Below are 13834 nucleotides of genomic sequence, written 5' to 3'. Positions count from 1 at the left end.
ATTCTGGGTAACAGACCCTGGTGGGAGGCAGTCAAGTCACCCCATCCTGGATTCCCCTGGGTGTCTAGTTTTCAAAAATGTATAGGTTTGCTAGATTTCCCAAGGTGTCCGCAGAGCTAGGGTTCAAAAACTACAGCTAGACATTTTGCCATAAAAGGGTCATTTTTCACTGCGAAATTGAGGTGTGACCACGTTGCGTTTTGCGCCATTACCTGTCGCGGGCACTAGGCTGACCCACACAAGTGAGGTACCGTTTTTCTCGTAAGACTTTGGGGAACGCGGGGTGGGTGGAAATTTGTGGATCCACGCAGATTCCGGAACTTTCCACCACAGAAATGTGGGGAAAATGTGTTTTTTTTGACAATGTTTTAGATTTGCAAGGGATTCTGGGTAACAGACCCTGGTGGGAGGCAGTCAAGTCACCCCATCCTGGATTCCCCTGGGTGTCTAGTTTTCAAAAATGTATAGGTTTGCTAGGTTTCTCAAGCTGCCCGCAGAGCTAGGGTTCAAAAACTACAGCTAGACATTTTGCCAAAAAAGGGTCATTTTTCACTGCGAAATTGAGGTGTGACCACGTTGCGTTTTGTGCCGGTTCCTGTCGCGGGCAGTAGGCCGACCCACACAAGTGAGGTACCGTTTTTCTCGTAAGACTTGGAGGACCGCGGGGTGGGTGGACATTTGTGGATCAACGCAGATTCCGGAACTTTCCACGACAGAAATGTGGAGAAAATGTGTTTCTTTTCACAATTTTTTAGGTTTGCAAGGGATTCTGGGTAACAGACCCTGGTGGGAGGCAGTCAAGTCACCCCATCCTGGATTCCCCTGGGTGTCTAGTTTTCAAAAATGTATAGGTTTGCTAGATTTCCCAAGGTGTCCGCAGAGCTAGGGTTCAAAAACTACAGCTAGACATTTTGCCATAAAAGGGTCATTTTTCACTGCGAAATTGAGGTGTGACCACGTTGCGTTTTGCGCCATTACCTGTCGCGGGCACTAGGCTGACCCACACAAGTGAGGTACCGTTTTTCTCGTAAGACTTTGGGGAACGCGGGGTGGGTGGAAATTTGTGGATCCACGCAGATTCCGGAACTTTCCACCACAGAAATGTGGGGAAAATGTGTTTTTTTTGACAATGTTTTAGATTTGCAAGGGATTCTGGGTAACAGACCCTGGTGGGAGGCAGTCAAGTCACCCCATCCTGGATTCCCCTGGGTGTCTAGTTTTCAAAAATGTATAGGTTTGCTAGGTTTCCCGAGGTGCCCGCAGAGCTAGGGTTCAAAAACTACAGCTAGTCATTTTGCCAAGAAAGGGTCAGTTTTTCACTGCGAAATTGAGGTGTGACCACGTTGCGTTTTGCGCCGTTTCCTGTCGCGGGCACTAGGCCGACCCACACAAGTGAGGTACCGTTTTTCTAGTAAGACTTTGGGGACCGCGGGGTGGGCGGACATTTATGGATCCACGCAGATTCCGGAACTTTCCAGGACAGAAATGTGGGGAAAATGTGTTTTTTTTCACAATTTTTTAGGTTTGCAAGGGATTCTGGGTAACAGACCCTGGTGGGAGGCAGTCAAGTCACCCCAGCCTGGATTCCCCTGGGTGTCTAGTTTTCAAAAATGTATAGGTTTGCTAGGTTTCCCAAGGTGCCCGCAGAGCTAGGGTTCAAAAACTACAGCTAGACATTTTGCCAAAAAAGGGTCATTTTTCACTGCGAAATTGAGGTGTGACCACGTTGTGTTTTGCGCCGTTACCTGTCGCGGGCACTAGGCCGACCCACACAAGTGAGGTACCATTTTTCTCATAAGACTTTGGGGAACGCGGGGTGGGTGGAAATTTGTGGATCCATGCAGATTCCGGAACTTTCCACCACAGAAATGTGGGGAAAATGTGTTTTTTTGGACAATTTTTTAGGTTTGCAAGGGATTCTGGGTAACAGACCCTGGTGGGAGGCAGTCAAGTCACCCCATCCTGGATTCCCCAGGGTGTCTAGTTTTCAAAAATGTATAGGTTTGCTAGGTTTCCCAAGGTGCCCGCAAAGCTAGGGTTAAAAAACTACAGCTAGACATTTTGCCAAAAAAGGGTCATTTTTCATTGCGAAATTGAGGTGTGACCACGTTGCGTTTTGTGCCGTTTCCTGTCGCGGGCACTAGGCCGACCCACACAAGTGAGGTACCGTTTTTCTCGTAAGACTTTGGGGAACGCGGGGTGGGTGGAAATGTGTGGATCCACGCAGATTCCGGAACTTTCCACGACAGAAATGTGGGGAAAATTTGTTTTTTTTGACAATTTTTTAGGTTTGCAGGGGATTCTGGGTAACAGACCCTGGTGGGAGGCAGTCAAGTCACCCCATCCTGGATTCCCCAGGGTGTCTAGTTTTCAAAAATCTATAGGTTTGCTAGGTTTCCCAAGGTGCCCGCAGAGCTAGGGTTAAAAAACTACAGCTAGACATTTTGCCAAAAAAGGGTCATTTTTCACTGCGAAATTGAGGTGTGACCACGTTGCGTTTTGCGCCATTACCTGTCGCGGGCACTAGGCCGACCCACACAAGTGAGGTACTGTTTTTCTCGTAAGACTTGGGGGACCGCGGGGTGGGTTGACATTTGTGGATCAACGCAGATTCCGGAACTTTCCACCACAGAAATGTGGGGAAAATGTGTTTTTTTTGACAATTTTTTAGGTTTGCAAGGGATTCTGGGTAACAGACCCTGGTGTTAGGCAATCAAGTCACCCCATCCTGGATTCCCCTGGGTGTCTAGTTTTCAAAAATGGATAGGTTTGCTAGGTTTCCCAAGGTGCCCGCAGAGCTAGGGTTCAAAAACTACAGCTAGTGATTTTGCCAAAAAAAGGTCATTTTTCACTGCGAAATTGAGGTGTGACCACGTTGCGTTTTGCGCCGGTTCCTGTCGCGGGCACTAGGCCGACCCACACAAGTGAGGTACTGTTTTTCTCGTAAGACTTGGGGGACCGCGGGGTGGGTTGACATTTGTGGATCAACGCAGATTCCGGAACTTTCCACCACAGAAATGTGGGGAAAATGTATTTTTTTTTTACAATGTTTTAGATTTGCAAGGGATTCTGGGTAACAGACCCTGGTGGGAGGCAGTCAAGTCACCCCATCCTGGATTCCCCTGGGTGTCTAGTTTTCAAAAATGTATAGGTTTGCTAGGTTTCTCAAGCTGCCCGCAGAGCTAGGGTTCAAAAACTACAGCTAGACATTTTGCCAAAAAAGGGTCATTTTTCATTGCGAAATTGAGGTGTGACCACGTTGCGTTTTGTGCCGGTTCCTGTCGCGGGCAGTAGGCCGACCCACACAAGTGAGGTACCATTTTTCTCGTAAGACTTGGAGGACCGCGGGGTGGGTGGACATTTGTGGATCAACGCAGATTCCGGAACTTTCCACGACAGAAATGTGGAGAAAATGTGTTTCTTTTCACAATTTTTTAGGTTTGCAAGGGATTCTGGGTAACAGACCCTGGTGGGAGGCAGTCAAGTCACCCCATCCTGGATTCCCCTGGGTGTCTAGTTTTCAAAAATGTATAGGTTTGCTAGATTTCCCAAGGTGTCCGCAGAGCTAGGGTTCAAAAACTACAGCTAGACATTTTGCCATAAAAGGGTCATTTTTCACTGCGAAATTGAGGTGTGACCACGTTGCGTTTTGCGCCATTACCTGTCGCGGGCACTAGGCTGACCCACACAAGTGAGGTACCGTTTTTCTCGTAAGACTTTGGGGAACGCGGGGTGGGTGGAAATTTGTGGATCCACGCAGATTCCGGAACTTTCCACCACAGAAATGTGGGAAAAATGTGTTTTTTTTGACAATGTTTTAGATTTGCAAGGGATTCTGGGTAACAGACCCTGGTGGGAGGCAGTCAAGTCACCCCATCCTGGATTCCCCTGGGTGTCTAGTTTTCAAAAATGTATAGGTTTGCTAGGTTTCCCGAGGTGCCCGCAGAGCTAGGGTTAAAAAACTACAGCTAGACATTTTGCCAAAAAAGGGTCATTTTTCATTGCGAAATTGAGGTGTGACCACGTTGCGTTTTGTGCCGTTTCCTGTCGCGGGCACTAGGCCGACCCACACAAGTGAGGTACCGTTTTTCTCGTAAGACTTTGGGGAACGCGGGGTGGGTGGAAATGTGTGGATCCACGCAGATTCCGGAACTTTCCACGACAGAAATGTGGGGAAAATTTGTTTTTTTTGACAATTTTTTAGGTTTGCAGGGGATTCTGGGTAACAGACCCTGGTGGGAGGCAGTCAAGTCACCCCATCCTGGATTCCCCAGGGTGTCTACTTTTCAAAAATCTATAGGTTTTCTAGGTTTCCCAAGGTGCCCGCAGAGCTAGGGTTAAAAAACTACAGCTAGACATTTTGCCAAAAAAGGGTCATTTTTCACTGCGAAATTGAGGTGTGACCACGTTGCGTTTTGCGCCGTTTCCTGTTGCGGGCACTAGGCCGACCCACACAAGTGAGGTACCGTTTTTCTCGTAAGACTTTGGGGAACGCGGGGTGGGTGGAAATTTGTGGATCCACGCAGATTCTGGAACTTTCCACGACAGAAATGTGGGGAAAATGTGTTTTTTTTGACAATTTTTTAGGTTTGCAAGGGATTCTGGGTAACAGACCCTGGTGGTAGGCAGTCAAGTCACCCCATCCTGGATTCCCCTGGGTGTCTAGTTTTCAAAAAGGGATAGGTTTGCTAGGTTTCCCAAGGTGCCCGCAGAGCTAGGGTTCAAAAACTACAGCTAGTCATTTTGCCAAAAAAAGGTCATTTTTCACTGCGAAATTGAGGTGTGACCACGTTGCGTTTTGCGCCGGTTCCTGTCGCGGGCACTAGGCCGACCCACACAAGTGAGGTACCGTTTTTCTCGTAAGACTTGGGGGACCGCGGGGTGGGTTGACATTTGTGGATCAACGCAGATTCCGGAACTTTCCACGACAGAAATGTGGGGAAAATGTGTTTCTTTTCACAATTTTTTAGGTTTGCAAGGGACTCTGGGTAACAGACCCTGGTGGGAGGCAGTCAAGTCACCCCATCCTGGATTCCCCTGGGTGTCTAGTTTTCAAAAATGTATAGGTTTGCTAGGTTTCTCAAGCTGCCCGCAGAGCTAGGGTTCAAAAACTACAGCTAGACATTTTGCCAAAAAAGGGTCATTTTTCACTGCGAAATTGAGGTGTGACCACGTTGCGTTTTGCGCCGTTTCCTGTCGCGGGCACTAGGCCGACCCACACAAGTAAGGTACCGTTTTTCTCGTAAGACTTTGGGGAACGCGGGGTGGGTGGAAATTTGTGGATCCACGCAGATTCCGGAACTTTCCACGACAGAAATGTGGGGAAAATGTGGTTTTTTTGACAATTTTTTAGGTTTGCAAGGGATTGTGGGTAACAGACCCTGGTGGGAGGCAGTCAAGTCACCCCATCCTGGATTCCCATGGGTGTCTAGTTTTCAAAAATGTATAGGTTTGCTAGGTTTCCCAAGGTGCCCGCAAAACTAGGGTTCAAAAACTACAGCTAGTCATTTTGCCAAAAAAAGGTCATTTTTCACTGCGAAATTGAGGTGTGACCACGTTGCGTTTTGCGCCGGTTCCTGTCGCGGGCACTAGGCCGACCCACACAAGTGAGGTACCGTTTTTCTCGGAAGACTTGGGGGACCGCGGGGTGGGCGGACATTTGTGGATCAACGCAGATTCCGGAACTTTCCACGACAGAAATGTGGGGAAAATGTGTTTTTTTTGACAATTTTTTAGGTTTGCAAGGGATTGTGGGTAACAGACCCTGGTGGGAGGCAGTCAAGTCACCCCATCCTGGATTCCCATGGGTGTCTAGTTTTCAAAAATGTATAGGTTTGCTAGGTTTCCCAAGGTGCCCGCAGAGCTAGGGTTCAAAAACTACAGCTAGACATTTTGCCAAGAAAGGGTCAGTTTTTCACTGCGAAATTGAGGTGTGACCACGTTGCGTTTTGTGCCGTTTCCTGTCGCGGGCACTAGGCCGACCCACACAAGTGAGGTACCATTTTTCTCGTAAGACTTTGGGGAACGCGGGGTGGGTGGACATTTGTGCATCCACGCAGATTACGGAACTTTCCACGACAGAAATGTGGGGAAAATGTATTTTTTTTGGACAATTTTTTAGGTTTGCAAGGGATTCTGGGTAACAGACCTTGGTGGGAGGCAGTCAAGTCACCCCATCCTGGATTCCCCTGGGTGTCTAGTTGTCAAAAATGTATAGGTTTGCTAGGTTTCCCAAGGTGCCCGCAGAGCTAGGGTTCAAAAACTATAGCTAGACATTTTGCCAAAAAAGGGTCATTTTTCACTGCGAAATTGAGGTGTGACCACGTTGCGTTTTGCGCCGTTTCCTGTCGCGGGCACTAGGCCGACCCACACAAGTAAGGTACCATTTTTCTCGTAAGACTTTGGGGAACGCGGGGTGGGTGGAAATTTGTGGATCCACGCAGATTCCGGAACTTTCCACGACAGAAATGTGGGGAAAATGTGGTTTTTTGGACAATTTTTTAGGTTTGCAAGGGATTGTGGGTAACAGACCCTGGTGGGAGGCAGTCAAGTCACCCCATCCTGGATTCCCATGGGTGTCTAGTTTTCAAAAATGTATAGGTTTGCTAGGTTTCCCAAGGTGCCCGCAGAACTAGGGTTCAAAAACTACAGCTAGTCATTTTGCCAAAAAAAGGTCATTTTTCACTGCGAAATTGAGGTGTGACCACGTTGCGTTTTGCGCCGGTTCCTGTCGCGGGCACTAGGCCGACCCACACAAGTGAGGTACCGTTTTTCTCGGAAGACTTGGGGGACCGCGGGGTGGGCGGACATTTGTGGATCAACGCAGATTCCGGAACTTTCCACGACAGAAATGTGGGGAAAATGTGTTTCTTTTAAAAAAACTTTAGGTTTGCAAGGGATTCTGGGTAACAGACCTTGGTGGGAGGAAGTCAAGTCACCCCATCCTGGATTCCCCTGGGTGTCTAGTTTTCAAAAATGTATAGGTTTGCTAGGTTTCCCAAGGTGCCCGCAGAGCTAGGGTTCAAAAACTATAGCTAGACATTTTGCCAAAAAAGGGTCATTTTTCAATGCGAAATTGAGGTGTGACCACGTTGCGTTTTGTGCCGTTTCCTGTCGTGGGCACTAGGCCGACCCACACAAGTGAGGTACCGTTTTTCTCGTAAGACTTTGGGGAACGCGGGGTGGGTGGAAATTTGTGGATCCATGCAGATTCCGGAACTTTCCACGACAGAAATGTGGGTAAAATGTGTTTTTTAAAAAAAATCTTTTAGGTTTGCAAGGGATTCTGGGTAACAGATTCTGGTGGGAGGCAGTCAAGTCACCCCATCCTGGATTCCCCTGGGTGTCTAGTTTTCAAAAATGTATAGGTTTGCTAGGTTTCCCAAGGTGCCCGCAGAGCTAGGGTTCAAAAACTACAGCTAGACATTTTGCCAAAAAAGGGTCATTTTTCACTGCGAAATTGAGGTGTGACCACGTTGCGTTTTGCGCTGTTTCCTGTCGCGGGCACTAGGCCGACACACACAAGTGAGGTACCGTTTTTCTCGTAAGACTTTGGGGAACGCGGGGTGGGTGGAAATTTATGGATCCACGCTGATTCCGGAACTTTCCACAACAGAAATGTGGGGAAAATGTGTTTTTTTGGAAAAGTTTTAGGTTTGCAAGGGATTCTGGGTAACAGACCCTGGTGGGAGGCAGTCAAGTCACCCCATCCTGGATTCTCCTGCGTGTCTAGTTTTCAAAAATGTATAGGTTTGCTAGGTTTCCCAAGGTGCCCGCAGAGCTAGGGTTCAAAAACTACAGCTAGACATTTTGCCAAAAAAGGGTCATTTTTCACTGCGAAATTGAGGTGTGACCACGTTGCGTTTTGCGCCGTTTCCTGTCGCGGGCACTAGGCCGACCCACACAAGTGAGGTACCGTTTTTCTCGTAAAACTTTGGGGAACGCGGGGTGGGTGGAAATTTGTGGATCCACGCAATTTCTGGAACTTTCCACGGCAGAAATGTGGGGAAAATGTATTTTTTTGACAATGTTTTAGATTTGCAAGGGATTCTGGGTAACAGACCCTGGTGGGAGGCAGTCAAGTCACCCCATCCTGGATTGCCCTGGGTGTCTAGTTTTCAAAAATGTATAGGTTTGCTAGGTTTCCCAAGGTGCCCGCAGAGCTAGGGTTAAAAAACTACAGCTAGACATTTTGCCAAAAAAGGGTCATTTTTCACTGCGAAATTGAGGTGTGACCACGTTGCGTTTTGTGCCGTTTCCTGTCGCGGGCACTAGGCCGACCCACACAAGTGAGGTACCGTTTTTCTCGTAAGACTTTGGGGAACGCGGGATGGGTGGAAATTTGTGGATCCACGCAGATTCCGGAACTTTCCACGACAGAAATGTGGGGAAAATGTGTTTGTTTTGACAATTTTTTAGGTTTGCAAGGGATTCTGGGTAACAGACCCTGGTGGGAGGCAGTCAAGTCACCCCATCCTGGATTGCCCTGGGTGTCTAGTTTTCAAAAATGTATAGGTTTGCTAGGTTTCCCAAGGTGCCCGCAGAGCTAGGGTTCAAAAACTACAGCTAGTCATTTTGCCAAAAAGGGTAATTTTTCACTGCGAAATTGAGGTGTGACCACGTTGCGTTTTGCGCCGTTTCCTGTCGCGGGCACTAGGCCGACCCACACAAGTGAGGTACTGTTTTTCTAGTAAGACTTTGGGGACCGCGGGGTGGGCGGACATTTGTGGATCCACGCAGATTCCGGAACTTTCCACGACAGAAATGTGGGGAAAATGTGTTTTTTTTCACAATTTCTTAGGTTTGCAAGGGATTCTGGGTAACAGACCCTGGTGGGAGGCAGTCAAGTCACCCCATCCTGGATTCCCCTGGGTGTCTAGTTTTCAAAAATGTGTAGGTTTGCTAGGTTTCCCAAGGTGCCCGCAGAGCTAGGGTTCAAAAACTACAGCTAGACTTTTTGCCAAAAAAGGGTCATTTTTCACTGCGAAATTGAGGTGTGACCACGTTGTGTTTTGCGCCGTTACCTGTCACGGGCACTAGGCCGACCCACACAAGTGAGGTACCATTTTTCTCGTAAGACTTTGGGGAACGCGGGGTGGGTGGAAATTTGTGGATCCACGCAGATTCCGGAACTTTCCACAACAGAAATGTGGGGAAAATATGTTTTTTTTGATAATTTTTTAGGTTTTCAAGGGATTCTGGGTAACAGACCCTGGTGGGAGGCAGTCAAGTCACCCCATCCTGGATTTCCATGGGTGTCTAGTTTTCAAAAATGTATAGGTTTGCTAGGTTTCCCAAGGTGCCCGCAGAACTAGGGTTCAAAAACTACAGCTAGTCATTTTGCCAAAAAAAGGTCATTTTTCACTGCGAAATTGAGGTGTGACCACGTTGCGTTTTGTGCCGGTTCCTGTCGCGGGCACTAGGCCGACCCACACAAGTGAGGTACCGTTTTTCTCATAAGACTTGGGGGACCGCGGGGTGGGCGGACATTTGTGGATCAACGCAGATTCCGGAACTTTCCACGACAGAAATGTGGAGAAAATGTGTTTCTTTTCACAATTTTTTAGGTTTGCAAGGGATTCTGGGTAACAGACCCTGGTGGGAGGCAGTCAAGATACCCCATCCTGGATTCCCCTGGGTGTCTAGTTTTCAAAAATGTATAGGTGTGCTAGGTTTCCCGAGGTGCCCGCAGAGCTAGGGTTCAAAAACTACAGCTAGTCATTTTGCCAAGAAAGGGTCAGTTTTTCGCTGCGAAATTGAGGTGTGACCACGTTGCGTTTTGCGCCGTTTCCTGTCGCGGGCACTAGGCCGACCCACACAAGTGAGGTACCGTTTTTCTAGTAAGACTTTGGGGACCGCGGGGTGGGCGGACATTTGTGGATCCACGCAGATTCCGGAACTTTCCAGAACAGAAATGTGGGGAAAATGTGTTTTTTTTCACAATTGTTTAGGTTTGCAAGGGATTCTGGGTAACAGACCCTGGTGGGAGGCAGTCAAGTCACCCCATCCTGGATTCCCCTGGGTGTCTAGTTTTCAAAAATGTATAGGTTTGCTAGGTTTCCCAAGGTGCCCGCAGAGCTAGGGTTCAAAAACTACAGCTAGACATTTTGCCAAAAAAGGGTCATTTTTCACTGCAAAATTGAGGTGTGACCACGTTGCGTTTTGCGCCGTTTCCTGTCGCAGGCACTAGGCCGACCCACACAAGTGAGGTACCGTTTTTCTCGTAAGACTTTGGGGAACGCGGGGTGGGTGGAAATTTGTGGATCCACGCAGATTCCGGAACTTTCCACGACAGAAATGTGGGGAAAATGTGTTTTTTTGGACAATTTTTTAGGTTTGCAAGGGATTCTGGGTAACAGACCCTGGTTGTAGGCAATCAAGTCACCCCATCCTGGATTCCCCTGGGTGTCTAGTTTTCAAAAATGGATAGGTTTGCTAGGTTTCCCAAGGTGCCCGCAGAGCTAGGGTTCAAAAACTACAGCTAGTGATTTTGCCAAAAAAAGGTCATTTTTCACTGCGAAATTGAGGTGTGACCACGTTGCGTTTTGCGCCGGTTCCTGTCGCGGGCACTAGGCCGACCCACACAAGTGAGGTACTGTTTTTCTCGTAAGACTTGGGGGACCGCGGGGTGGGTTGACATTTGTGGATCAACGCAGATTCCGGAACTTTCCACCACAGAAATGTGGGGAAAATGTGTTTTTTTGGACAATTTTTTAGGTTTGCAAGGGATTCTGGGTAACAGACCCTGGTTGTAGGCAATCAAGTCACCCCATCCTGGATTCCCCTGGGTGTCTAGTTTTCAAAAATGGATAGGTTTGCTAGGTTTCCCAAGGTGCCCGCAGAGCTAGGGTTCAAAAACTACAGCTAGTGATTTTGCCAAAAAAAGGTCATTTTTCACTGCGAAATTGAGGTGTGACCACGTTGCGTTTTGCGCCGGTTCCTGTCGCGGGCACTAGGCCGACCCACACAAGTGAGGTACTGTTTTTCTCGTAAGACTTGGGGGACCGCGGGGTGGGTTGACATTTGTGGATCAACGCAGATTCCGGAACTTTCCACCACAGAAATGTGGGGAAAATGTATTTTTTTTTTACAATGTTTTAGATTTGCAAGGGATTCTGGGTAACAGACCCTGGTGGGAGGCAGTCAAGTCACCCCATCCTGGATTCCCCTGGGTGTCTAGTTTTCAAAAATGTATAGGTTTGCTAGGTTTCTCAAGCTGCCCGCAGAGCTAGGGTTCAAAAACTACAGCTAGACATTTTGCCAAAAAAGGGTCATTTTTCACTGCGAAATTGAGGTGTGACCACGTTGCGTTTTGTGCCGGTTCCTGTCGCGGGCAGTAGGCCGACCCACACAAGTGAGGTACCGTTTTTCTCGTAAGACTTGGAGGACCGCGGGGTGGGTGGACATTTGTGGATCAACGCAGATTCCGGAACTTTCCACGACAGAAATGTGGAGAAAATGTGTTTCTTTTCACAATTTTTTAGGTTTGCAAGGGATTCTGGGTAACAGACCCTGGTGGGAGGCAGTCAAGTCACCCCATCCTGGATTCCCCTGGGTGTCTAGTTTTCAAAAATGTATAGGTTTGCTAGATTTCCCAAGGTGTCCGCAGAGCTAGGGTTCAAAAACTACAGCTAGACATTTTGCCATAAAAGGGTCATTTTTCACTGCGAAATTGAGGTGTGACCACGTTGCGTTTTGCGCCATTACCTGTCGCGGGCACTAGGCTGACCCACACAAGTGAGGTACCGTTTTTCTCGTAAGACTTTGGGGAACGCGGGGTGGGTGGAAATTTGTGGATCCACGCAGATTCCGGAACTTTCCACCACAGAAATGTGGGGAAAATGTGTTTTTTTTGACAATGTTTTAGATTTGCAAGGGATTCTGGGTAACAGACCCTGGTGGGAGGCAGTCAAGTCACCCCATCCTGGATTCCCCTGGGTGTCTAGTTTTCAAAAATGTATAGGTTTGCTAGGTTTCTCAAGCTGCCCGCAGAGCTAGGGTTCAAAAACTACAGCTAGACATTTTGCCAAAAAAGGGTCATTTTTCACTGCGAAATTGAGGTGTGACCACGTTGCGTTTTGTGCCGGTTCCTGTCGCGGGCAGTAGGCCGACCCACACAAGTGAGGTACCGTTTTTCTCGTAAGACTTGGAGGACCGCGGGGTGGGTGGACATTTGTGGATCAACGCAGATTCCGGAACTTTCCACGACAGAAATGTGGAGAAAATGTGTTTCTTTTCACAATTTTTTAGGTTTGCAAGGGATTCTGGGTAACAGACCCTGGTGGGAGGCAGTCAAGTCACCCCATCCTGGATTCCCCTGGGTGTCTAGTTTTCAAAAATGTATAGGTTTGCTAGATTTCCCAAGGTGTCCGCAGAGCTAGGGTTCAAAAACTACAGCTAGACATTTTGCCATAAAAGGGTCATTTTTCACTGCGAAATTGAGGTGTGACCACGTTGCGTTTTGCGCCATTACCTGTCGCGGGCACTAGGCTGACCCACACAAGTGAGGTACCGTTTTTCTCGTAAGACTTTGGGGAACGCGGGGTGGGTGGAAATTTGTGGATCCACGCAGATTCCGGAACTTTCCACCACAGAAATGTGGGGAAAATGTGTTTTTTTTGACAATGTTTTAGATTTGCAAGGGATTCTGGGTAACAGACCCTGGTGGGAGGCAGTCAAGTCACCCCATCCTGGATTCCCCTGGGTGTCTAGTTTTCAAAAATGTATAGGTTTGCTAGGTTTCCCGAGGTGCCCGCAGAGCTAGGGTTCAAAAACTACAGCTAGTCATTTTGCCAAGAAAGGGTCAGTTTTTCACTGCGAAATTGAGGTGTGACCACGTTGCGTTTTGCGCCGTTTCCTGTCGCGGGCACTAGGCCGACCCACACAAGTGAGGTACCGTTTTTCTAGTAAGACTTTGGGGACCGCGGGGTGGGCGGACATTTATGGATCCACGCAGATTCCGGAACTTTCCAGGACAGAAATGTGGGGAAAATGTGTTTTTTTTCACAATTTTTTAGGTTTGCAAGGGATTCTGGGTAACAGACCCTGGTGGGAGGCAGTCAAGTCACCCCAGCCTGGATTCCCCTGGGTGTCTAGTTTTCAAAAATGTATAGGTTTGCTAGGTTTCCCAAGGTGCCCGCAGAGCTAGGGTTCAAAAACTACAGCTAGACATTTTGCCAAAAAAGGGTCATTTTTCACTGCGAAATTGAGGTGTGACCACGTTGTGTTTTGCGCCGTTACCTGTCGCGGGCACTAGGCCGACCCACACAAGTGAGGTACCATTTTTCTCATAAGACTTTGGGGAACGCGGGGTGGGTGGAAATTTGTGGATCCATGCAGATTCCGGAACTTTCCACCACAGAAATGTGGGGAAAATGTGTTTTTTTGGACAATTTTTTAGGTTTGCAAGGGATTCTGGGTAACAGACCCTGGTGGGAGGCAGTCAAGTCACCCCATCCTGGATTCCCCAGGGTGTCTAGTTTTCAAAAATGTATAGGTTTGCTAGGTTTCCCAAGGTGCCCGCAAAGCTAGGGTTAAAAAACTACAGCTAGACATTTTGCCAAAAAAGGGTCATTTTTCATTGCGAAATTGAGGTGTGACCACGTTGCGTTTTGTGCCGTTTCCTGTCGCGGGCACTAGGCCGACCCACACAAGTGAGGTACCGTTTTTCTCGTAAGACTTTGGGGAACGCGGGGTGGGTGGAAATGTGTGGATCCACGCAGATTCCGGAACTTTCCACGACAGAAATGTGGGGAAAATTTGTTTTTTTTGACAATTTTTTAGGTTTGCAGGGGATTCTGGGTAACAGACCCTGGTGGGAGGCAGTCAAGTCACC

Source organism: Triturus cristatus, chromosome 1_1 (genome assembly GCF_964204655.1).
Source record: "Triturus cristatus chromosome 1_1, aTriCri1.1, whole genome shotgun sequence".
Classification (NCBI taxonomy): domain Eukaryota; kingdom Metazoa; phylum Chordata; class Amphibia; order Caudata; family Salamandridae; genus Triturus; species Triturus cristatus.
Note: the sequence above shows the minus strand (reverse complement) of the source record.